At 46.7% G+C, this 27,306-nt stretch overlaps 1 protein-coding gene and 1 long non-coding RNA gene across 5 annotated transcripts in view; one reads left to right on the forward strand and one right to left on the reverse strand.

The window, feature by feature from the left end:
* Window positions 1–27,306, forward strand: part of SGK3 (serum/glucocorticoid regulated kinase family member 3) — a 1,805,260-nt gene that overhangs the window by 216,278 nt on the left and 1,561,676 nt on the right. The window lies entirely within an intron of this gene.
* The window catches only part of LOC138498622 (uncharacterized), a 106,871-nt gene continuing 87,262 nt past the window's right edge, over window positions 7,698–27,306 (reverse strand). The window contains exon 3 of the long non-coding RNA XR_011278788.1: window positions 7,698–7,996. This is a non-coding gene — a long non-coding RNA (uncharacterized lncRNA). The remainder of the gene's footprint in view (window positions 7,997–27,306) is intronic.

Here is a 27,306-nt window from a genome sequence, read left to right on the forward strand (position 1 = left end):
CAATCTTTTCTATAATCATGGAATACTTGTATTGTCGCCTGGCTCAATACTGGATTCACAGAGCTGTCCCCTTCTACCTCTGACCTTGTTTTGACGGCCATCGGTTCAGAGGTTGTGAAATGGTCCAGCTTAGAATGCTTACCAGCCCTGCGATTTACCCCTGCTATCATATGTTGTGGTGGTACACATTTTTAATAGTCTTTCTGCCTGGAATTATCCCGTACAACCACACCTCTCAATATAAAGTCAGAACAGCCACAATCTACAGGGAACTGCTCTCTTTAGGACTGTGAGCACTTCAGCTATCTCAAAGAATGCAGATCTTCCACTTTGCTTTCATCACATGGTCCTGACCACCACCTTTTGACTTGAGGTGATACTCGCTGAGTCCAAGTCTGGTGTAGCTGCTTCTAGCGCACTTCAATATGTCTGTGGGCCAGGGACCACTGCAAATCGCCATGTTCTATAAGAATGGCTCCCAATTGAGCCTGCAGACTGAAGCGGAGCTTCCTTAGCCTTGTTGTACCCAGACTCGATGCAGTGACGCCCCCCTGCTCTCACTGCTCCATTGTGATGACCAGCAGGGGTCCAGCTCCTGCTAAGCCTTGGTCCATTAACTGAGACTGTTCTCCGAGTGTTCCAGTCATCCCCAGGTTGCTTTTTTGTTAGAGCAGACTAACTTCACAACCAGGCCACCCCTCCCTCTGGAGTGGAGTAAATGGAACAGTCACCAGGGACAATACATGGGTGGACTTACATAGATTAATTTATTTATTTATTGTGTGTTTTAGAACAAAATTTTACTTTTCACACATCGACTGACAAAAATCACATTAGCAATGTATGCATCCTTTAAAACAAGATAAAAACATAATAAATACAGAAATCCTTAAAATCCTTAATCCTTCACATATTGTTAAAATCACAGAACCAAATTCATTTCCCTTTAATAGTCTTTGAGATTAAGGAAAATCAACATTAGAAATTTCTAAGTGCAGGTAGGTGGTACGGCCAGCTGTTTTAGGGATGTGACCATGATGGATGAAGCGCTGGAGTAGAGGCAAAGAAAGTGAGGGGCAAAGGCAGGTTAGAGGCAAGGGAAACCTTTTGCTAGAAGGCAGATGAGAGGTAGGTTACGAGGGTAACTCTGAGGGTCAGGAGGTAGGCTTTTAGTTTGGTATTGAACAAATTGTTGTAGACTGTTTCTCGAATGTCGTGGGGAAGAATATTCCATGCAAATGGAGCAAGAAGAGAGAAAGGATGAAAGCGAGAGGAAGCACGGGAGGGCAAGGTGCCACAATTGTAACCGGAGAGGCAGAGCAGAGATTACAAGTATGTTTCAGTTGGATAGAGGAGATGGATACAGTGGTATCCTACCATGGCTAGATTTGTGAACCTGGATAAGAAATTTAAATCTGGCCCTGTTTTGCATAGTCATCTATCCAGCCTGATGACAGTACGAGGAAGTAGATGTGCGAGGGAGTTGAGAGTCCTGATAGCGAATTTAATGATTCTGTCGAGAGGAGTCCAAGGAGGATGCTGGCACAGCAATGCAGTTTAAAGACGAGCGATTAAGAGATACTTAGAGGTATTGAAGGGAAGGAGGTGTCCGATTTTCCTAATAATTAGGAGGTTGAGGCGAGCCACAACTGCAGTTTTGCAGCAGAAAGTAGAGAAGGTGTGAGCAGGGTCATAGATGACGCCGATGTTTCTAGCTGAAGAAGAGCAGGGGAGAGTTTCAGGTGGGAAATGGATAGGCCAGGGATGAGGAGGGAGAATATTTGGCAGGGAAGAATTGCACCTCTCTTTTGGTAGCTTAACATTAAAGGGTGTGAAGTCATCCAATACTTAATGGCAGAGAGACAGTTGGACATTTTGATATAGAGATCAGAGGAGGGTTCAGAAAAGAGAAGATTTGGGTGTCATCTGCAAAGAACTGGTGCAGGAAACTAAAGGAGAACATTAATGCCCCAAGGGCAGAAGTGTTAAGAGGAGGGGGGACCCAAACATGAGCCTTCTGGGACATCAACAGTTAGAGGAGCGAGTTGAGAGGTGTTGTTCCAGGAGACAGAGAATTGGCAAGGTGCCAGGTAGGATTCCATCTAGGCAAGCGCTTGATCATAAATCCCAAGAAAGGAGAGAGTATTAAGGAGATCAGTGGATCAATGGCGTCAAAGGCAGCGGACAGATCAATTCAAGGAGAATTGGGATAGGGGATAGGTTGGAGTGCTTAGCAGAGGTGATGAGGTTGGAGACAATTCATGAGAGCAGTTTCTGTTTAGGGGGTCACAAAGGTTGTGAATGCCTAAGAGATTTGTAAGACTGTTGAATACAACCCTTTCGAGTACTTTAGAGAAGTGCGCGAGAGAGAGAGACACAGTGCAAAAGTAAGTTGGAAGGTACGGGTCAGCCACTTGCTTTTTTAGGAGAGGAATGATCATGGCAGTTTGGAAAACAGAGGGAAAGCAAGCAGATTTGAAGGGCAGGTTGAAAAGTTCAGAGAGGTGAGAAAGGGGCAATAGGCTTGATTAGCTGAGGAGCAAGAGGATCTGATGGGGCACAAGAGGGGTTAGCCTTCATCAGTAGGGATAGTACTTCACTAAAAGTGTGACTAAAGTGGGAGATAGATGGAGAGTATGATGGTAGAGTAGGCTGAGTGTAGAAAGTAGGAGGAGGGAGTGTGAGAACGGTCAGGAGCGAGCATCTTCAGCTAGTTCATTAGCTGTCAGAGTGGAGTTGATAGTCATCGGTATAGGAGGAGTGAGATTTGGGTGCCCTGTAGCCAGTGAGGATGGTCAGAGTGAGAGTCAATGAGTGTGACGTAAAATTCTGTTTTCGCTCCATCAAGAGAGGACCTGAGAGAATTCGGGGCAGAGAGGTAGAGTTGCAAGTCCTCATGCAAGTGGGTATGCCTCCATTTGCACAGCAGCCGACGCAGGTTTGTGCGGAGATGGCGTATGAATGGGGTCACACATTGTTGAGAATGTTGAGACTAAGGGGTGAAAGTTAGCAGTAGGAAGTGAGAAGAGTGGGTCATATAGTAGGGATTGGAAGTTGGAGAAGGCAGTGTTTGTGAAAGAGGCTTCAGGTGTGAAGGAGAGTGAGACCTGTAGGTCAGAGAGAAAGGGAGGAATGGCAGAAGGTTTACAATTCCTTTTAGTAATAGGTGAGGAAATGGGTTGATGAGAGGTGAGAGGTTAGAGGGTGGAAAGGAGATGATGGTGGAATGGTGTGGCCGTAGTATTGGTGGCTGAGGGAGAGGTTGAGATGAATAAGAGATCCAACCAGTTACCCCCAGTGTGGGGTAGGTAGGTTATGGATAGATTGCAGAGTGTGACCACTAAGAAAAGACTAAAGTTCAGATTTCTGAAAAGTGGTTGGAGAGGGAAGGTTAAAGTCACCTAAGGGAGCGAGGTGAATTTTAGTGGAAAGAGAAGCAATGAGATGCCCAAGTTCATCAAAGAATGGTCGCCTCAGACCAGGGGGGCGATAGATGGAGATGTGAACCGAGTGAGGTGGAGCAATAGTAGAGCTGATGAATTCAAGAGGTAGGAGAGGATGTGACATTGGAGACTTGTGAGCCGTTGAGGTGAGAACAGAGTAGATGTCCGACACCTCCACCTCTGCCAGATAGAAGAGGAGAGTAAATGATGGATAGTTTGAAGTTGTGTAGGGCCGTTTGAGTGGCAGTATCATATGGAGAATTCCAGGTTTCAGTGATGGCAAGGAGATTTGGGGGTTGAGAGCTGGTATCAAAGTAGTCAGTGATGAAGAAAGTTTTGTTGCATACAAACTGAGCATTTCAGAGTGCAATGTTCAGTTGTGGTAAGGGGAAGAGAGGGAAGGTATGGTTAGCTCATCGGCTTTGTTTGTTGCAAGTCGGAGGTGCAAGAGAGATGTAGTAGTGGGAGTTTTGAGATGTGAGTTTTATGATGGCAATAGGAAAAGAGGCGTAGCAAGAAGGGGGTAGGAAGAGCAGCAGGAGTGAATACATAATGGGCAAGTACCACAGGGTGAAGAGGCAGCACAGTAATTCTGATGTGGATGTTAACCAAATGAATCAGACTTTTTTCAATAAGGCGCTGTTTCTCATCTATTTACTTATTCTTTGTTCTTTGGTGGCAAGCACTTAAATACCCTTGGGAAAATTAGTGCAAGACAAAATCTTCTTCCATACTCTGGTTTGAAATGATACCAAGCATTGTATGGGTAAGTGCTTTGCATATTTCGATTGGGTTTTCAATTAGGCTCAGACCTTTTGCTTTTAAGAGCCGACATGGTATCTTGTGTATGTGCTAGATTTATTATTACCTGTTACTATATATAACTATCAATTATTACCTGGAACGAAGGGACGACCCCACCATCGAGTACAAAAACTCATCAAATCCATACAGAGGAACACTTCCAGTTTCTGATAACAAACAATACCGCTCCTGAGATATTTTATTTGCTCTCAAAGATCCACAAGCCAGGAAATCCAGACCGCCAGATCATCTCTGATATAAATTATCCAAAGCCATATCTGGATAAATTGAATCTATCCTAAAGTCTCTGGTGATGGACCCATAAAGCTTTGTACATGGCCCAACACACTTCCACAGAAAGATTCAAGAGATAGACTATGTACCACCAGATGCACTTGTGGCCATACTGGATGTCACAGCACTGTATTGCAACATTCCATGTGCAGATGGAATTCCGATATGCCAGAAATTCTTACAAAACGTGAACACCCCAACCACAGCTATTTCATGGATTCACACTTGCACACAAACATTTCTGCTTCAATGGAAGACACTTCCTACAAAAGATCTGAACTGCCACAGAAACATGGCGATCTTGAACAGGAATTCCAACAACAATTCCTGAAACCACTAGCATACCTGCGCTACATTGGTGACTGCTTAATTTGGACAGAAGATGAAGACTCTCTTAAGCAATACCATTAATCACTAAATGGCTTCTACCAATGCATTAAGTTCAACATGGAATGCTCCAAAAAAAAGCATACACTACCTGGATACAACCATCTTGGTTGGCAGAAACGGCCACCTAGAAGCAACTTATACAAGAAACCCACTGACCGGAACAAATAGCTGCACAGAGCATGTTTCCATCCAAGTAATACAGACCGGTCCATTATCTACAGCTAGGCGATCCGATACCAATGCATATGCGCCAACAGGAAGACAAGGGGCAACCAACTTGGAGCACTCCACACATGCTTCATGCAAAAAGGGCACTCGACCAGACCAATTGACAGGTAATTTGAGACAACCTGCTACAATACAGAGATGGAAGAGAGACTGAACAGATACCTTTGGTTGTCACCTACCTTCCAGCACTAACCCAACTGAATAGGACTTCTAAGGACCTATAACCAATTTTCAGCAGTGATGTTGAGCTAAGAGACATCTTCAAAGAAGCTCCCGTAATTGCATACAAGCAACCGAAAAACCTAGCAGTAACTGACCGGGAAATCAAGATCAAGGAAGACCTAGAACTTAGCAATGTCAGCTGATGCAAAACATGCTAACACATCTGCACTGGATCTACCAGAACAGCACTGTAGAACAGAACAATACTTATTCCAGGGACACCCAACTGCAGATCATCGAATGCAAAAAATGTATTCATGGGAATTGTGGAGGAGACCTGCAAAGAGCAGCTTGAAAGGATGATATATACACCTTCTCAAACCACAAAACGGAAACACCAGGGGTTAAAGAAATTCGCACAAAATGGGTATTTTTTGCAGGATCTATCGGTGATAAAGTAACTTCTCAAATACCACACACAAGGATGTGGGAGCTCAAGTGCCTGAAGATTCTTAACCTAAATGACGACAGTCTTAACATTGATCTTTGTTTTATGACGCACTGTGGCTAACTTTGAGCCCCGGTCCGGCAATGCAATCAACTCAACAAAGGCAAAAGACTCCCCTGCAGCACCATATCTCACAAACAGCTGTTAGACCCTACTATTCAGGAACCCTAATGTGTGAGGGGCACAGGACACTGACGACAGAAATCTTGGCCATCTATGGTCAAATAATATTTCCCAAACTATATGCAAGCCAGGAAACCCTTGTGAAGCTTCAGGCTTAGTGAGATAACATTGGAGACTGCCTGGTTATACCTTAGGAGCACGTTTTTGTAGTGCCAAATTGTATACCAGTTAGGAAACCCTAGGTGATTCATTGGAATCACTAAAACACCCTGATGCTACTTAGAGGCTGCAAAACCATTGTTTAGACTGTGAGTAAAATGCAATACTGACTCTGTTTTCCAATTATTTGTTATGAAACCGCTCACTTCAGTATGCCTTTTAAATTAGTGCCCGGCGAGAGACAATCAAAATCCTTCGATTCTCGTCCGGGATTCCAGCTGCCTTGTCCTCGGCGGGGGCGTGGCAGCCCCTCAGCCAATGAGGAGGCTCGAAGTGGGGCCATCCCCGCTCCGAGTCTCCCCACGACTGAGAAGCTGCCTTCGCCCCCCGCCAGGGACTCGGGTAAGCTTTTTCTTTTTCCTTCCCTCCCTCCTCCCTACCCCACTTACCTTTTTGCTACGCTCGGGCCTATAACTACGGCCCCGGGCATTACCATGGGGCGGTATTGGCCCGCCGCCTCGGGTCTTATTGCCACAATAACAGGAGTAATTTTCAGAAACTAACAGGGCCCACCTTAAGACTGCTTGCGCATAACGTAATGGTGACATGTGAAAAGAATTAGCTTTTTGCTGCTTTTTTTCTGTTAAATGCAACTCTAAGAATGTGCACTGTTTCCAAACTTGTATCCCACATTCCATTCATTCTATTCCTCCAGCCAATTAAGTTTTAAAATATTCCCTGTTTTGTGTTTGAGAAAGATCTGTGCTGTGGCTTTCCTTTATAAATCATTTCACTGTGCAACATCTGATGAAAAGGTCTGTGGGACTTGATAAGCTAATGTTTTGATAGATCTCTGCATAGAATTTTCATTTAGTCAAATAAAAGGTATTCAAATCTGCAGCTTGCTAGATTTATTCCCCAATGTTTCAGTCGGTGAGGATGTCATTTTAGCAGGGGAGTTGCTAGGTCAGGAAAAGACCTGGGGCTACGCTGATGTCGGAATGTTGGGAATGGGGGCTAGCTAGTCTTTTGGCTGTAGCTCCTGGCTACAACCAAAAGATCAGGGGCTATAGCCCCCTTATCCCCCCCTAGCAACGCCCCTGCATTTTAGGCTTTCACAGTCAGTGGTCAATTTTGTGCTTGGTGTGATTGGGACTCATTCTGATTTAAAATGATTACTGCGGAATCCTGGCAATTTTCCAAAAGCAGAAACCTAGAAATCTAGAAAAACATTTGTATCGGTGTTCTTGACATACGACAGCCCATATTTGCATTTTCTAATTTGCTTTAAATAACTGAACTAAAAGGCGCCATATGGCCCAATGTTTTAAACTATTTCTTGCGAAATCGCTCAACCGCAACCTCCCGCATGTTTAAGTCCCTGTGGGCTTCGACTCACTCGCTGTGCTCAATCAATGATTAATGAGACTTCAACTTTCCCAGATCTGCAGCTGCAAATAGGATAAACTCCGCTAAAATCTCTCTTTGTGTCTCTTGGCCACAGCGCTACATCAGTCATGCATCCCAGCGCGCAACCCACAGTGCAGCCCAGTATCTCAATACAAATGTGAATTCACTCAGTTCTTGAAAACAGCAGGCTGCCTAGTTGATCATCCCTGCCCAGCATGCAATGCACACACATTTTATTTTCCAGTCTTTAATTGGACTGACTTAACAGGGTTAGGGATCTTTTCAGAGTGTCTTTTAGACGCAGCTTCAAACCCCTCCAGTGACATGTTGATATGCTGGGGCTTGCGAAGGATCAAATGAAGCCATGCAGAAAAGTCCCTCTGTTCGCTCGGATCTTGCCCGGCAATGGCCTTTGCTGTGATTTTCTCCTACCCGGAAGTAAACGGGAGACATAGAAAGCCGGCACATCATCTCACTGCAAAGAAAGATTAATTGATGAGCAATAAACGTCAGAACTGAAGACCACACTCTTTCACTCCTTGTAAAATAGCAAGTTGAACTGAAAATTCACACGTGCAAGCTCCTCTGCCACACTTCCTGCCTAACAACCATGAAATTGTCTTGAAGAACTCATTAAAGCCTGTGGAATGGCAGAAGCACATTAAAAAAACAAGATCCAGCTGGTGCTTTGGTTTTTAAAACACCAAGCGTTGACAAGTTGCCATGCCAAAGCTATACACTGCTCCCAAACTCCCCTTTCTCCTTTCTCTTGTACAGTACCAATGTTTTTGCGATATTTGGTGGTTACACCACCAAAAACCACCAAAACGAAAAAAGGAATTTTGCATTGTAAATATAACGACCTCTATGAGCATGTCTTTTGCGGAAGGGATAGGCCAAAGGCTCAACCACCAGGGCAAATAAGTGGTGATAGTTGGCAGCCTCGTTGTGTGGCTCTTTCAAGTGGAAAAGAATGAAGTGTCATTGGTAAACATTTTAGCCATAGCAGTATTATTAAAACCTGCCTTCTGGAGTACTGAGAAAAGAAAAGGCGATTCCAGAGAATCGAAAGCTTATAGTCTATATTAGTATAGTGAATGATTGAAAGATTGAAGAAAATCTATGCAAGTTGTGATGCATTCGACAGGGTACAAGCCCTGACCGATCTGGGAGATCCAAATCTATCATTAAGGGATGCCTGCCATCTGTGCACTAAAATCTTATGTTCAACATTAAACAGGAGCAGTTAATCTATACGCCGGGCACAATTCACTATCCTTCCCACATGCCGAAAGGACAGTTATAGTGGCTTCCCTACTGGAATAGGAAAGGGCATCAGTTGCAACGTAGGTCTGATATTGTTGCAATCATATCATTATTTAGGGGGCAAGTATATCTGTATAGAATTTATATAATTCCAGTGTCAGCCATCTGTTCCAGGCGCCTAAACAGTTGCCAGCACCTGCATTGTTGCATTAATCTCCGATTTAAAAAGATAAAATGGCTACCCAACAACTCCCTGTGATCATCTTACAGCCTTAGTATTGTAATGTCATCCACATATTGTTGAATGTGTCAAAGTGGCCTGTGATGAAGAGTTATACAGTGTTTGGTAAACTTCCAGAAAATATTTATTTATTGTGGGTATATCCAAATAGAATTTTCCCCAAGTCCTCAATCATCACTATAGGTTCTTTCTGGCCGTCACCTCAAAAGCTGGGTTAACAAACTTCCAGGTTTATTGGACACATCCTACTTCTTGGCAAGTTGGGCATGCTATAACTATTTAGTGTTCCGGTCAGCAAGGTTATGGAAATTAGATAATTTATCCTTAATGTCTACTAGTCGAGAATCATCTGTAACCACTCTTGTAAAGAGTTCCAAGAGATTTAAGGTCCTTTCTTACCTTTGCTAGTACCTTTTGTAATCGCCTGTAAAACCATTTGTGAGGCTTGTGGAATATGCTTAGATCACATGCTGTGCATAGGCCGACATCTAGTGGAAGCTGCAGAGTATTACAGTTTGTTTTTCGAAACTCGAAAATGGGCGTCGACACAGGGCGTGCCAGTAATACTATCCCTAGTGTGACGTCCACTGTACCCATGATCCTTCGCGCGTCTAGGACCCTCAGATTGTTTTTTCCGCCATGCTTGTCGGAAGCATCCCGCAGAGTTCCCTGGCTTTTAGCCATAATTTTGCAAATAGTATAATATTTCCCCGTTTCTTCCATCCCCACGTCGAGTCACTGACTTTCGAAGCTCGACGCCGGCCCGGAGAAGAAAACAACCGTCGAGAGCTGCACAATGGACTTTGGGCCTCGGAAGGGCTCCGGCCTCGGCCCTACAAGTAGGGAGAGTGGGGGGTGGTACATACTCTACACTCACATACATATATATATGTATATATATATGTATATATATATATATATATATATATATATATACCTACACACACTAGCCTGCTGCCACAGGGTGCGTATGGAGGGTACCCCTTTCCAATTTTGCCCAAAGTGCAACCGCAAGTACCCTTGGGTTGACCGACACGCCACCTGTAACCTCTGCTTGCCAAGGGACCACCCCGAGGCGAACTGCAGAGCGTGTAGCCGGTTCAAGGCTAAGACTCTAAAGGACCGTTCGACCAAACGTTGGGCCCACCACGCCAGGCAACGAGAGGCTATGGAAGCGGAGGGCACCTTCAGTGATGGCAGCAACGCCGTACTATCAGACGGCGAGGGCAACGTAGCGTCGAAAGACAGCCATGCGCAAGTCCCCGACCTCGGAAGGTTGTCCGGCAGGGCAGCTATGGGGAACACACCCAGCGACACGAGCGCTACCCACAACACTTCCACTAAACACTCGAAGTCCAACCGAGACTCGACGCGCGTGTCGAGCTCTCGGAAAGAGGCACACAAAGAACGGTCCACCGAATCGGTGTCCTCTGGGCGTTCTCGGTCAAGATCGCTGCATGACACCAGGAAACCATCCACTGTTGCCAAGAGTGCCTCACTCACCAAAGTTACGGAGGTACAATCGTCGGAAAACGAGGCCGACCTTCATCCCCAAGCTGCGCTGCAGGAGTCGGCGTCAGCAGACCGCTCGACGGCTGTTCTCGTATCCCAACGTCCTCACTCTAAGGATAGGGAATCTACCCCCGAATCTCGGCGCCAGACGTCGAAAACCTCTGAGAAGGTGAAAACGCCTGGGAAGCACTCTTCGACTCATGGGGAGGGGGGAAAACAGCAGGAGAAAAGATCTCAGCCTTCTTCTGCACCTCTGCTACATAAAGACAGTGCTAAGTCTTCTGATAAACAACTAACCAAGACCCCTGCACAATCCCATAAGTCCAGTCATGTCATAGCAGAAAAGGGTTATCCCCAGCTCCAAAGAATGGTCCAGTGAGGATATAGACAGAGTTATGTCTAGGATGTCATCACTAGCAGACTTCTATGCCAAAAACCCAGATCACTTCCTCTCCTATACCCCTGACGGGGCTACTCCCTCAGGGTCTAGGGACCAGCAACCCCCTGGTAAGAAATCTCGAGTTGAGACACCAATGCAAAGTCGGTCTTTTGACCCTTTCCATGTACAGCCATACTCTCTGTATAGTGAGGATCCACTACAAGGTGAGGATCCAGAATTGGTAACGTTGGACGACCAAACTGGGGTGGACTTCTATGGGGATGACGAGAACCAAGAGGATGAGGATGAGGAAGATGACCCAGAAGTCTACAGAGTAGACTCCCCGGTAGGCAAAGAACCTCAGGTTACCGACTCTCCAATCGACAACCAACCTCTCCTAAATGAGGTTTGTCTAGAGTGGCAGAACACTTCCGCATTGACACTCAGTGAGCACAGGAGGAGAGGGACTTTGCCGAAGAACTAGTGGGAGAAAAGAAACCAATTGCCCAGGCCATCCCTATTCTCAAGTCTATACAAAGGAGAATTGATCCTTCCCTTCTCAATCCTAACCTCACCAGGGCAGTAAACCCCAGAATCGGAAAATTATTCAGGGCAGCCCTATCAGACCCTCTTTACATAAGAGGGCAACTGAAACTGGACTCCCTGGTAGTGACTAATACCCGGAAGAGGGTGGGTTTGCCCCTATCTTCGTTTGATGCTCCCCCCGACAAGGAGAGCAAGAAGATCTACGGGTTGGGAAGGAAGATTGCCTCCACTTCCGCCTACCAGGCAAGGATTGCCAACTCCACCACTCTGCTAGCTAGTTACAACTGCCACCAGTGGGAGCAAGTTGCTGCACTCATCGACTCCGCACCGGAACCTTTAAAGGGCCAGTTGGCACAGGTTGCGTTGCGTCGGAGGGGAGAGCCGTGTCCGGTTGCATCCTTAAGGCATGCTTGGTTAAGACAGTCAGGGTTTAAACCCGAGACACAAGCATCCTTAATCGACATGCCGGTGGAGCCTAATCTACTGTTTGGCAAGGCGGTAGAGGACGCATTAAAACATGCCAAGGATGAGTATGAGACTCTGAAATCCCTGGGACAGTTGACCAACAAACCCCCTAATCAAAGAGGGAACGGTAATTTTCGTCGCCCACGCAGCCAAAATTCACAAAGAGGATCCAACTATTCTCAGGGGCAGGGTACATCATGGGGTAACAGCAGTCTACCCAGAGTTTCAACAGGGGAAACAAGAGGGGCTGTGGTAAGGGTAGAGACAGCCCCAGCAGAGGCGGCACGCCTCCCGCAGAACAGTGACGCCGCGATCAGGGTCCCTTCCCATGCATCTCCAGTAGGGGGACGCATTACCAACTTCACCCAAGCTTGGGAAGGGATCACATCAGACAGATGGGTGCTGTCCACAGTGTCCGCAGGATACTGCATAGAACTGTTAGAGCGTCCCCGAAACCACCCTCCACGTCAAAAAGTACATTCCTTGCACCACCAGAAGATCATCCTCGAGGCGATCGTCAATCTTCTAGCAAAGGACGCGATAGAACTCGTCCCAGGACACCAGGTAAACAAGGGTATTTATTCAACTTACTTCCTTGTGCCAAAAAAAGATTTGACAATGCGCCCAGTATTGGACTTGCGCCCTGCAAACAAGTATGTCAAGCCCCAAAAATTTCGCATGACTACTCTCCAAGAGGTAATCCCCTCCTAAAAAAGGGGAATTACATGGCAACATTGGACATGAAAGATGCCTATTTTCATATTTCCATGTTCACAGCGCACAGGGGGTTCTTGCGCTTCAAGGTGGACAGTCGGCACAGTTCAAGGTGTTGCCCTTCGGTATAGCCTTGGCTCCAAGGGTATTCACCAAGGTACTGGCGGTGGCAGCGGCACACCTACGCAGGGAGGCAATCCCAGTGTACCCTTACCTGGACGACTGGCTCATCACGGGGGAGACCCCAGTAATTTGCAGATCAAACATTCAGAGAACAATCAACCTTCTCTTCGAATGGGGTTTCTCCATAAACGAGAAAAAATCAACGCTGGTGCCAAGCACCTCCAAACAGTTCCTAGGAGCTGTCCTAAACACTCAAGAGGGGTTGGCCTTTCCATCAGAGGAAAGAGTTTGGAATCTACTGCTGCAAATTCCTCTATATCAGCCCGGTCACCAGATAACGGTGCGCAAAGCGATGCGTTTGCTAGGCATGATGGCGTCATGCATTTACCTGGTCCCCCACGCGCGCCTGCGCATGTGTCCCATGCAAGAATGGTTGGCGAAACAGTGGTCTCGGGCAAGTGGTCAGTGGGACGATCTAGTGGTCGTTTCGCCAACACTTGTACAAAGTCTTCACTGGTGGACAAGAGAGAACCTGTTAAAGGGGAAACCCTTTTACGATCCTGAGGTACAGGCTGTAGTCACAACAGACACATCCCTGTCAGGGTGGGGAGCACACCTTCTTCACCACACAGCTCAGGGTCTCTGGTCTCACACAGTGTCCATGGATCATATCAACCTGCTAGAGCTTCTGGCAGTATTCAGAGCGCTGCAAGCATTCAAGCCCCACCATCTGAACCTGTCAGTGCAGATCTTGACCGACAGCACAACAGCTATGTTTTACCTAAACAAGCAGGGAGGGACTCGTTCGTCAAATCTGTCCAAGCTCGCTCAGAAAATTTGGATATGGGCACTCAGACGGAACATCTACCTGTCATCTCAACATGTTCCAGGGGATCTCAATTCTCTAGCGGACGCTTTGCGCAGAGATCCCCTCCCAAGAGAACACGAATGGTGTCTACACAGAGAAGTCGTAGAAGACATCTTCTCACAGTGGGGTTTCCCCACTACAGACCTATTCTCCACAAGCGAAAACAGGCAATGCCCAGGATTCGCATCCAGGTTCCTGCAGCCAGACTCCAAGGGGAACGTCCTGTGGATGAACTGGTCAGGGATGTTTGCGTACGCTTTTCCACCAACCCCTCAGGAAGATGGTCAACAAGATACACAGGGAATCAATGACGCTCATCCTAGTTTCTCCCATGTGGGCGAGGCAACCGTTGGGCCACACTTACGCAGACTAGCGGTGTGCGAACCCATCAGACTCCCGTGCTGGTACAACCTACTGTCCCAGCACCAAGGTCAAACAATGCATCCTCAACCCAACTCAATGAACTTGGCAGCATGGCTCCTGAGGTCATAGAGTTTGGACATCTCAATTTACCTAAGAGATGTATGGACATCCTAAAAGAATCTAGGAAGCCAAACACGAGGCACTGCTACTTTGACAAATGGAAAAGATTTGTTATTTGATGCCAGAATAAACAAATCAACCCTGTTGATTGCACTCCTTCCACTATTGTCCCCTACATGCTCCACCTTCTGGACGCAGGGTTGGTATTTAACTCACTGAAAGTACACCTGGCAGCTCTGTCAGCATACACCACCTCCCATAACAAGGTGTCGTGGTGGAAAGTACCAGTGGTTAAAGCCTTCATGGAAGGGGTAAAGCGACTCCACCCTCCAATTTCTAACCCACCACCAGGATGGGACCTTAATTTGGTGCTTGCTAAACTCATGGGCCCCCCCTTTGAGCCCAGGCATAAAAGCTTTCTCAAACACCTGATATATAAAACTGCCTTCTTAGTAGCCATTACATCGATAAGAAAAGTCAGTGAAATTCAGGCTCTGTCAGTGCAGGATCCTTTCTTTACTGTTCATAAAGATAAACTGGTTTTAAGAACACACCCTAGGTTTTCACATGAGTTTATTTCTAAATTCCATGTTAACCACTCCATTGGGCTTCCGGCTTTCTTCCAAGAACCCCAAAGCTCTGCTGAGGTGAAACTACACACCCTAGATGTGCGTAGGGCGGTCCTATACTATGTAGACAAGACCAGACCGCTAAGGAAAACAGACCAACTGTTTGTCTCCGTAGCTACAGGCAGAGAGGGAGATTGCGTCTCTAAAGGTGCCATCTCTAAGTGGATTATTAATTGTATCCAGCTGTGTTAGTCCCTTTCTGAAAAAACTCTTTCTTTCCTGCCAAGAGCCCACTCTACAAGAGGCATTGGGGCCACTCTGGCTTTTATTGTACCCCTTGACACCATTTGCAAAGCAGCTACTTGGAGCTCTATTCACACTTTTACTCAGCACTACTGCATTGACACTCATTCCAAGACAGATACTCAAGTGGGACAAGCGGTTCTAAGACATTTATTTGCTCATGACCCTTCTCACATCCCACCTCCTTCTTCTAAGACTGCTTGCTAATCTATGCACAGCATGTGATCTAAGCAGATTCCAGAAGCCTCACAAGGGATACATTACTCACTGTAATCGTATTTCTGATGCTTGTATCTGCTTAGATTCACATGCGACCCACCCTTCCTCCCCTCTGAGAGAAGGCGCATGGATGCTTGTAGTCTTATCTTTCTATCTATCTGCTTGGAAATCTGTACTCGCGCTACTCCTCATGCTACCTCATGTCAGAAAAAATGCAATCTGAGGGTCCTAGACGCGTGAGGGATCATGGGTACAGTGGACGTCACACTAAGGATAGTATTACTGACACGCCCTGTGTCGACGCCTATTTTCGAGTTTCGAAAAACAAACTGTAATACTCTGCAGCTCCCACTAGATGTCGGCCTATGCACAGCATGTGAATCTAAGCAGATACAAGCATCAGAAATACGATTACGGTGAGTAATGTATCCCATACCCCAGATGTAGACCTTGAACATCTCCCATATAGAGTGAAAACTAACCGAAGATCCATCATTGAAATTAAAAAAGGCCTGTATTTCATTGTGAAGAGCAGTGTTGAACTGTCGGTCATGTTAAGCATCGGATGTATTCCTCCAAGGCAGCGGACTCAGACCAGCAACAATGGCATAGTAAATGATCTGTGATGGCTGTTAACATTCTGCCCCAAATACTATCCGTCTGTAATAGAGGCGTGGTGGTGAACCACTAAGCAATTTTTTTAAATACATCTCAGAATAATAAGCGATTTGTCTATCATGTTTGCAAGGCCAAACGTCAGTCAGAACATATAAGGATAGCAATTTTGGCAACAAAAAAAGTAATCATCTTGCAGGGAGATCTATTCATGGGAGATGAACAAACAGGATCTACATCTACATCTATTATTGTATGAGAATCCCCCTCCAATGAAAATATTTGAATCCAAGAAAGATCCACAAATAAAATGACAGAATATCGTGGTTGGTAGCAAATATATTCAAGGTAAGTTTAACACCTCTAGGAAAACCATGAACCAAAGCATACCTCTCTTCTGTGTCTGACTGTGTGGTATCAACTACAATTGGAATAGTTGTGAACAAGTGTTGCAACTTCTCTAGAGTAATGACTTAGAGGAAAACCAACGGTTTGTTCTCCATTTTGTTTTGCTATTGTTTCATGATTCTTGTCCACGTCCACGAGATTAGTCTGTTGTTGGAACAAAACATTTATATTGTATCTTTTCAAATATGCCATGACTTTCCTGGTGGTTGTTACATTGTTAAGCCCTCTGACATTCCATGTGGCACATTGTAGTTTAGACATAAGGAAATTCACATGTAATCCAGTCCCCCTCACCCCACCTCCCCTGCGATCTCCTAATCTTCCTATCCTATCTTGAAAACATTTTATAACGTGTGTTTCACCTCCCAGCTTTTTTACTTATGAACCTTGTACGGCTCTCTGAGACGCCTCCTGTCTGACCAGTGCTGACCAAAAATGTACATTAATTAAATATTGCCATGCCCATTATGTATCCACATCCTGGTGAGAGATAGTAGGACATTCTCTTCTCTCATGAAGATAACAATACAAAGGTGTCAAAAAACAATATTCCCAATTCTAACCAAAACCCACCACATCCCACACTGATCCTTCACACGAGTCGGTGACACCCCACCCAACATCAACAAAAACAACCCCCTCAAATATCTGACATTAAAATAGTGACAAACTGAAAGGAAACAGCAACACACTAAAGCTGTGCAAAGACACCTGTGGTATGGTGTGATCTAAGCAGAATGTTCTAGGCTGCAATGATCACCTCAATGAGATGGCATAAAGTAGCAGATATGTTGTTGAGTGCAGAAGAATGTCTCCTGTTGCACTACTGTATGTCAGTGTTCCATTGCATTGCAATTGGCCGGGAGGATAGCTCAGGGGTAAGGCCTTTATCTTGGAAGCAAGACAACGCATAGCAACACGGGTTCGAATGACGGGCTTGCGCTTAGAAACTGGTCCCCGGTATTAAGCACGTTATAAAAGAACAATTATAATTGCATTTACTTTGTTATCGTTATCAACTATTAAGCATCCTCAGGGGCAGGTTGCAAAATGTGCCCTCGCCACTAGAAATAAGCTTTTGATGATTAACTCTTGGTGAGTAAGAAATGGTGCGCTGTGTGTTTTGTATAGAATTGCAGGGTTCAAAATTTAGATTCGATGAACAGGAACTAAAACCAGCAGAACCAGAAGCAAGTACCCAGCACCCTTGCCAATATAACGTCCACATGCGATCCACATTTTAACTTTTTGCCTGTTATGTATGATACATTATGTTTAAATGTCTACTAGATGTTTTCTAATTCTTCTTTAGCAACACTCACAAATACTCATTGTCACGTATGCATGCTTGTAAAGCACAAGTTGGCTTGGGGAGCCAAACGTAGCTCCTGGTAGATGTTGGTTTCAAGCTAACCAAACTCTCCTATGCTAGAAGCAGGAGCTAAGTAGCTCCTAGCAATTTCTAACCCTGAATTGTGGGGCAAGTAACCTTTTAAGGCTGGTTAGTAGCTTGCAACTTCACGTTTTTACAACTGCTTGGGGATACTGAGGAGGTGTATTCCGATTAAACTTTTTCATGAAAGTATTTTCTTTAGGTCAGTAAATGTTTAGCTGGCCACTTGCACAGTAGGACTACAATCTGCGAAAATCTGTAGCTGCACATTATCATAGTGTACCTTGCCTTGTTACCCGGCTGCTGCAAAGATCAAATGACTGTTCTTGGTGGGTGGCCTGCTGCAGGCCTAGGACCTAGAGCAGTGAGCCCTCTCAACAATGAAATGCTGAGAAAAACGCTTTCCTCTTGTAGAGTTCTTTTCTAGGAACATCTTCATAGATCCATGCCCTGCAGTTTATAATGCGTATATTATTAACCTAAATCTGGATTCGAAATCTACATTTTAACGGAGGCTAATTGCTTTTTGAACAATGATAAATCCACGTTGTTGGCGTTAATTCGGCCTTCGCCGCCTCCAGTTAATTTTTCAGCTTCATTTATTCCGATGCGGAATTGCTACATGCTGTTTTGCATAGATTCAAGTCCAATAGAGCAGATAAACACGCGTGATCAAGAGCTAAAAATGCCCCTTTTTGCTCTGTTGAGAGATCTTTGAGGTCTCGGTCATGCTGGAGGTTAGTTATGTGGTGGATTCATATCTGTTTGTTTTAACATGAAGGTATCTGCTTCCTTCCTTTTTCGCAGAAGCACAGTTGGGCATGCTGTGAACAGTTATGGCACCTTATGACAAAGTAAATGACTGCAGACCACATACCCCTCAATGCCACAATGGGCCGATTTCAGTCAGACCAGGTTGCTTTAAAAAACGTGTTGTAAGGCGTTTTGGGCAGTGAGGGGTTCTTTGCATTATCGCCAATGGACTCTTGAGTGAGTAAGAATTGATATGGTGTGTGCATGTGGATAATTGTCAAGGGGAGGAGTGACTTTTTATGCCTGGCTACTAGCCTGCAACTTCTAACCTGTATCCGTGTAATAATGTTACTGTGCTTCAGCACAGATCAACAAAGAATAAGCAAACCGCTCCTGGTTATTCACGGTTTATACCAAGGTTCACAGTGAATTATTTTTTCAGAATACATGTACTGCGTAAACGTTACATTATGGAAGGCTATGTTTTAAAAAAAAAAAAAAAGAAGCTATTCCTTGGTCACACTCGTGCAGGTTAATTAAGGTACGAGGACTACTGTGTTTAAATTAGAGCGTTAGAAATATATACAGTATAATGCAGTCAACTCCACTGTTGGATGCAGCGTCTTCTAATATTGATGCTTAGATGCCCTCTCCATTTTATTGTACTCTGGAAGTGCATCCACCACTATTCCGCCAGCAGATGGGCACTAAACAAAGCGAGAGCCGCAGAAGCACTGCATCCACAATGCCTAACTCCAGCCCCCCCCCTTAACATGCGGCTAAATGTGCTACAGTAGAGAAGTGAAGACCTGCGAGGCCGTCAGAGCGCACAGAGGAGGCTGAAATGATTGCCGTCTTTGAAGCTGCAGCGAGCATGCATATGTGTTCAGATGGAAGGCCGCACCACTGCTTCAATCTTTGTTCCCAAGGATTATTTAGATGTCATTAGAGCATATGGATAAAGCTCATGAAGGCAGCCATTTTAGCACCACCCGATTGTCTTGTCCATTCAATAATTGATCTGATGTTTTATTCGCTGGCTTCTATCATAATGATTGGTTATGCCCTCATTTTCCCAATTGTTCCCTGTGTTTTCCTATGGGTAACCTGAGGCTTCCCACTAGTCTCTGTTCAATATAGACCTGTGAATAATTGCAAGGAGTTTTGCTCCTGCTGTATCTGTGTGTAAAATCCCTTTCTGCCTTATTTACGCCAGGCTGAAGTATGTGTCCTGTGCGGTTCCACTGTGTGGAGTGGCAGCCTCCTGGTATTTCCCTGGAGTGTTATGGCATCTCTGTAAATCGTTAGCAGTGCTGGCCTACACAGGAAGAAGCGTTATCCTTGTGAGCCTCCACAGCTGCTTCATGGGGTTCTGCAGAGGTGCTTGGACTGTTCTTGCAGATTAATTAATTGTGTGCATAGTGAATCATTTTTTTAGCGTTTTACCTGCATGTCCCTTATCCGTCAGGGCCAGCTTACTGGGTGCATCCCTTTTCACAGTGTTCCGCTTGGATGACGCAAAGAAGGATGGTATAGCCTTTGGAACATTTCCCCTGATTTACGGGTGGAGGGGTGAGTAAAACCGTGTCAAAGAGTGTGCACAAGGCGTACCTGGAAAATTCTCATGGGGCTGCAACCTCGCTATTTGGGTTAGAAAAATGTTAATAATCATGACGTTATTGTTGAGGCACAGGATTCGGAGCTATTGCTGGTTAAACTTCTTGTTAACCCCAGTGTTGCATAGAGTTTTTTTATATTGTACGGACCCCCTAATGAAATGCCGCTTTTTGAGACTCAATTTATCTCTATAATTATTATTATTATTGTATTTATTGAGTGGACCTAGCTTCAAGAAGCAACAGAGCGCTTTTCAGTGGTAACAACAGAACAGATGTACGGGGGGGCTCGGATACAGAGGGGCACAGAGGAGGGGTACTGCTGTACCGGGTGGCGGGGAGGTGAGGGGTGGGCGGCGTCTAGCGAGTCAGTTGGCGCGATGACGTGATGGCCTAGGTGTGATGGCATCTAGTCTCCTTTCAGTGATTGAGTCTTGAGAGGATAGCTCAGGGGCAACGCACTCGCCTTGGAAGCAAAACGACGCGGAGCAACACAGGTTCGATCCCAAGGACTGCGCTTAGAAACCTCTGGGTATTAAACGCGTTATAAATAACCAATTATAATAATAATGAAACCCTCATCCAATATTATTTTGTAGGGCAATTTTAACTATTGGTTTAATGATGGCACAGATCTTCCTGCAGCTTCATTTAATCGAGCTCTTAAATCATCTTGGTTTTCAGCAGCATGTCGTGGTTCCCACCCATAGGGAAGGTCATATATACTGGGCTGGATTTGTACTCATAAAATCACGATTAACGATCTTACAATTTCACCTTGTCAATGGTTAGATCATCATTTTGTTGAGTTTTGGTTGCCTACCCCTAACTTTAAGTCGCGTGGGCCCCCTATCAATATTTCGATTGTTAAGATGGATTTCTGAACTGTGACCTGGTGGGCAGAGGTTCAGGAGGTCAGCCTAGTTTCTTGAAACAGGGTAACCTTCTGGACAAGCCAGACCAATCAAGGTAGCATTGGCGGCAGTCAGGACTAGGTCTCAGGAGGGGTGAGGGTGACTGAAAGACCTCAATGAGCACAAAGAGTAAAGGACACTTACAAATCACTCCCAGTCAGGTGTATATATATTAAAAATACAAATACATTTATTCAAGGCCTTTGAAGATCAACACACAGTAATAAACACAGTAACACTTTTAAACCAACACAATTCTACTAAAATACATATATACAAGACCAATGGGTCTAAAGGGTTAATGTACGAAATGGGTCCACAACCTAGAAAGGGAAGGAAGCAGTTTATGCAAAGAGTCTTTAGGCACTTCTGCAGCAATCACAATCCTAACTGAAAGGCAGTTCAGCCCCTCAAAATGTACTTGCAATGCTGGCGTACGCGGTAGTGCAGATGGGCAAAGCAGGGTTTTTTGTAGGGTCTGTAGCAGCTCAGGAAGGCAGGTCAGGTGATGCAGAATAAGTGTTGGCACTACTCATCTCAATCGTCCTGCCGTGCCCGGAGAGACACGGCCAATTCGGCCTACAGGCCCCCAGGCGCTGATGCCACTGGTTTGGTTTTTGTTGGGGGGTTTTGGGATTATCATCCCTCTGATTGGGGGGGGGGGATGTGGGTGGAGGTGGGACATGTTGGGGGTTATGTTATAAAAGGCTTGGCGTTGGCAGCAATTAAGGACAGGGATATGAAACTCTATGACTGTTACTGCAGTGTGGTTAAGCTGGCCCATGGGTCATTGGCACTTTCTCGGATATTGTTATTTTCACTTCAATGCCTGGGAATAACTTGACTTTTATGAGCTGGAATGTTCGGGGATTGGGGAACTACAAAAAAATGAGGCAGCTACTACTACTAGCTGAGCGCCATGGTTCTAAGGTTCTTTTTCTACAGGAGACGCATGCTCGCACGGAACAATGTACAAGATTTGCTAAATCATGGGGCCCCCACAGATTCTCCACTGATTTCTCTTCCCAAAGCCGCGGGGTCATGACCCTCATCCATAAGAGCCTCAAGTTCACTCTCATTGCGTCACACATAGACCCTCAGGGCAGATATGTACTACTCCATGCTCTACTTCAAAATAGGGAGACAGTCCTACTGAACATATATGGCCCTAATATAGATGACCCAGAATTCTATGTACAGGTCTCGTCCCTTCTCGCTGGCTTTCCCCTTGTCCCTATCCTTTGGGGGGGGATTTTAATACAATTTTTGATGTGACCCACGATAGGTCCGGATCCAGGCCTCGCCAGCTCTCGAGAGCAGCCTACGCCGCACTTTCGTCTCTTCCCCGGCTCGCCATGGTCGATGCATGGAGGTTTTTTTACCCGGATTCCCGCGTTTATTCCTTCTATTCTTCGGTCCACGACTCCTACTCCCGCATCGACAGGTGGGTGATCTCCAATGTCTTGGTTCAGAATGTCACACAGATGCAGATCCTCCCCAGGACTCTATCTGACCACTCCCCAGTAACCATTACCATGAATTGGGGCCCAGACCCTGGCTGCGCTCGACGTTGGAGGCTGAAACCCCTCTCCCTGCTAGACCAGGAATTTTGCTCTGAGCTCGAGATAACCATCGAGGAGTTCTTCGAGACAAACACGGGATCGGTAGCATCACAGGCCACTCTATGGGAGTCCTTCAAGGTTTACATTAGAGGGATAGCGCTATCAAAGGAGAACGGGGTTCTTAAATCAATCCGCAGGGAACTAGCAGAGAGCGAATCCAAGCTATCGACCCTTGAGGCCCAATGCTCACTCCAGTCTACTCCCGGAACCCTGGCGGACATCGGGGCGGAGCTGGATACATTCCGATCCCTAGCGGAACGTGAGCAAAAATTCTTGGATAACCCAGGCTCTGCGAGGAGATACGGGGAGGGTGAGCGCCCGGGCCGTTTTCTGGCGAGACTGATCCGTCACGAGATGGGTTCCCCGCATATACTCGGGATTGTGAGACCGGATGGCTCTATGGCTGTCGCCTCACAAGACATCAACGAGGAATTCTTTAAATTCTATGGAACCCTATACTCCAACTCTGACGAGGTGACGGCAGCAGAGATCGACTCCTTCCTCGATACCCTTCCCTTGACGACTCTTTCTCCGGAGTCCGCGGGCTCTCTTGATTCTCCACTTACACTTGAGGAACTCTCTGGCGCGGTGGACTCCTTGTCCTCGGGGAAGGCTCCCGGCTCAGATGGTATCCCGGTTGAATTTTATAAGCGCTATAAGCGGCTCCTGCTCCCTCATCTGTTAGCCCTCTGGGAGGAGTCAGTTGAAACTGGGGTATTCCCCCCCTCTCTCCGTGAGGCCACAATCACGGTACTTCTTAAACCCGGCAAACCCCCCTCGCAATGCGGCTCATATCGCCCGCTTTCACTCATAAATTGCGATGCCAAGATATTCGCTAAGGCGCTGGCCCTCCGGTTAGCTCCTCTCTTGCCATCTGTCATCCATCCGGACCAAGGGGGATTCATCCCCGGCCGCGCCACCTCTCTGAACCTTAGACGCTTGTTCAACATTATCAATAGGATAAACCCCGAGACACACGCAGTGGCTGCCACCCTCGACATGCAGAAGGCGTTTGACTCGGTCTCGTGGAGATACTTGTGGAGGGTTCTCGAGAGCTGTGGGTTTGGTCCCTCTTTTCTCTCATGGGTCAAATTGCTCTATTCCGACCCCGTGGCAAGGGTCCGTACAGGAGACCATTGTTCCCCCCTCTTTGGGATCGCTAGAGGAACAAGACAGGGTTGCCCCTTCTCTCCCCTGATCTTCGCCATAGCGATAGAGCCCTTCGCTGACATGCTCCGCCAATTTCACGCACATAGAGGCCTCCGCACAGCGGGCCAGGCAGACATAGTGTCTTTATACGCTGATGACGCCTTGCTGTTTATACGCTCCCCCTCTGTCAACTTGTCCCCAATACTGGAGGATGTCAGGCACTTCGGCCGGATCTCGGGCCTCAAGGTGAACTGTTCGAAATCTACACTTTTCCCTCTTACAGAATGCACCCTTCCTCCCCCGGATGCCCTGGGGTTCGCATGGGCTCAGTCTACTTTCACCTATTTGGGGATCGAGATAACACGTCACCGGGCGCTGACATTCAACGAAAACTATCAAAAGTATCTCGCATATTTATCATCCAAGGTCCTAACCTGGGACAAGCTCCCAATATCCCTCGCAGGTAGAATAGGCCTCCTGAAAATGTTGGTACTACCCCAGCTACTCTACAAGTTCACTAACATCCCCCTATGGCCGGGAGAGGGTTTCTTCCGTGAACTGACGCGCACGATCAATTCCTTTCTTTGGCATTCGGGCGCGGTCCGCCTTAAACTAGGCACCCTATCTACCCCCATGGCTCACGGTGGCTTCAGCGCCCCAGACTTCTTGAAATACTGGCTAGTGTCCCAAATTCAATACACTTCCTATTGGTTTGACATGACGGACCCCCCCCCACACGTCAGACTCGAGAAACTGGCGGTCTGTGACCGAGATATCCGCTCCCTGTTGATACAACCCACCCCTCTGGAGCCGGACTCACAGAACCCGGTTACCTGCACATCCTTAGCACTGACCAAAACGTGGAAATTGCTTGGTATTGCTCACATCTTCCACGGAAACCTCCCACTCTGGAACTTCCTACCGGGGGTTCCACGGGTACCGCCGGCCATGGCCCAGCGCTGGGCCGAGTCAGGATATGAGCTGTTGCGAGATGTATTTGATCAGGGAATATTTGTTGAATGGCCCGACCTCCCATTGTCATTAAGAAGAGGCCGGAGTGTGTGGCTCCAATATTTATCACTCCGCAGGACCCTTAAACGTAATTATTCGATGTTTCCGGCTGTACCACCGGATGACCCTATCATCGAGGAGCTCACCTCACCCTCACCTACTAGAGGTAAAATATCTAGGCTATACACCATGCTACAATCCAGATCTATTCCAGAATTCACTAAGCTGAGGCGGGCGTGGGAGGTGGACCTGGGTATCGAAATGACTGATAAACGTTGGGCGCACTTATGTGATCGTATACACAGGGTATCCCTCAACTCCCGCTTCAAATTAATACAGTTTAAAATCCTACATAGATTTCACTACACCCCGATCAGATTACACCACATGTCCAATGATCACCCTTCTAGCTGCCCTAGGTGCGGCCACGAAGCAGCTGATTACATTCATATGATTTGGTCTTGCCCTCATCTCTCACAGTTCTGGCAAGCGGTCTGCTCGACGATGTCCACCATACTTGATTACCCCATTAATCCCTCCCCGATGGTATGTCTTTTTCACGACCTCCCGGACCTCCCCCGAAATTCTAGGAAACTAGCCGGCCTCTGCATGCTTCTCGCTGTACGCTCCATCCTGCTGTGCTGGCTTCGCCCCTGGCCCCCCACACACGCCCAATGGCTGAGGGCGGTTACATGGGCCTCGGACTCTGAAGAAACTTGGTCTCTCCTACAACCCACCCACTCTAGGCCCAGGAATATCTGGCTCAGGTTCCGTTCTTATATGTCAGATCTGAATGAGTCACCAGCCACGTCTCCCCTAGCCACCCCCCCCCGCCGACCGGAGCTCACATCCCCATCATGGCCTCCGGACCTTGTGTTCTGCATGATTTGAAAGTGCCCATTGGCTCCCCACATCTGCATTGTGATTTATATTTACCTGCACTGTATAATGTCTGTTTCTACATGTTGCCTGTCTGGCGATGTTCGCCTGTTTTTTTGCTGCCAAGCTAATGAATAAAAAGAATTAAAAAAAAAAAAAAAAAAGTTCCCACTATTCGAGGAGGGCCTCCCCAACAGGGCAGAGCAGCTTCCAGGAGTTGGGAATAGTTTGATAGCTCAGGCTATCTGGGAAAAGGAGAGTGGCTCCCAGGGGACACTCGTGCAAAAAAAGGGTTGGATGCGCTAGGGGCCACCGGTAAGGGTTGCTAGTACTCACCAACCCCTGGCACACTCCGGACCAAACTTAGGCAGTTGAGTCCAATTCGGTTGCAGGTTCAAATGCTGCAATTCTGCGGCTCTGCTGCTTTCAGCGATGAAGTTACAGCGTTGATTCCCAAACAGGACCGTGGTCATTTTTCCACTCCTAGTGGGTGGATCAGGCCAGTTTCTCTGAAGCAGGCTTCCGGGCATAGAGGGGCACAGCTGCAATGCACTTGCAAAGTTTGTCACCACGGCTGGGCGACACGGTAACCGTGTCCACTCCGGATCAGGCTCTCTTTACTCCAGACCTGAAAATGCAAAGTGTATGGAAATTCGGTGTGAGTGTTGTGAACACAGAGCTAGCGATGTACCAAGTTTCAAGGGCCTCCTTGAAACAGCGGCGGTATCAGGGCAAAGGCCCTGCGCAGGCTGGTCAGCCCACTTGTTGGCCCAGGGACACTTCCGAGAAGGCTTACTTGCAGGGTTTGATGAAGGTGCCAAGAATAGTTAGTCCCACTATTCCAATGGGTCGAAGCGTCTTCGCAAACCTTCTAGTTCGATCAGATGCAGAGGGGTCCAGTGGGACGACAGCGGGCTCAGGGTGCCAATCCTTCCAGCGGGTCACCAGTGGTTACCCGACTCAGCTTCTTATTTTCAGGTATCCTATCCTTCATTCAGTGAGAACTCAAGAGATCAACATGGTATGGAGGTTTAAAGCCCTCTCTTATTCAGAATCTCCTTCGCAGCAAAACGAAAAGGACCCAATGTGAGATCTGCTCACATACAGACATACCATACATGGACCATTCTTGGATCATGGTGGTCCCAGGCATTCACAGCACACCAGACTCTCTGACACCCAGGATGTGTATTGGAACCAGACAGTCCAGCCCACATCCTGGAAGCACACACACAAGGCATGCAGAAGCCCACAAAAGCTTGGCATTTCGCAGGGGAATGCATGCCCAAATAAGACTGAGCCGGGTCGGCTCGACGTGGAGAAGGTGAAGGGGCAAGATGGTCAAAGGACAGGACAAAGAACCTCGTGGTATGGTCATTTTGAAGCCAGGCCACCTATTCGTGCCAAACGCGGTAAACATGGTTTACCTGGCAGGAAAGGGTTAGAAATACATGAAAAGATAAGCTGCCACCAGCCCTGTCCAAGGCACATCCGCACTTCTCCTAAAAACTCCTTTGAGAGTATCTAGGGCCTTTTGAAATGACTAGAAGACCCAAGTGCACTGTACTGTAAGGTACATTGTGCACTTGCAACATGTTGCAGAAAAGTTGCAACATTGACAAAGACTAAGGGAAACAAGTCTCCCAGTACTGACTGTCTTTAAGGGCATGTCAGTTTCCCAATATGAAAGTGAGCAACAAGCCCAGGGGAGTGCAGCAGAAGGCTGTGCTCCTCTGG

The sequence above is a fragment of the Ambystoma mexicanum genome, chromosome 5q (assembly GCF_040938575.1).
Source record: "Ambystoma mexicanum isolate Mex_15411 chromosome 5q, UKY_AmexF1_1, whole genome shotgun sequence".
Taxonomy (NCBI): domain Eukaryota; kingdom Metazoa; phylum Chordata; class Amphibia; order Caudata; family Ambystomatidae; genus Ambystoma; species Ambystoma mexicanum.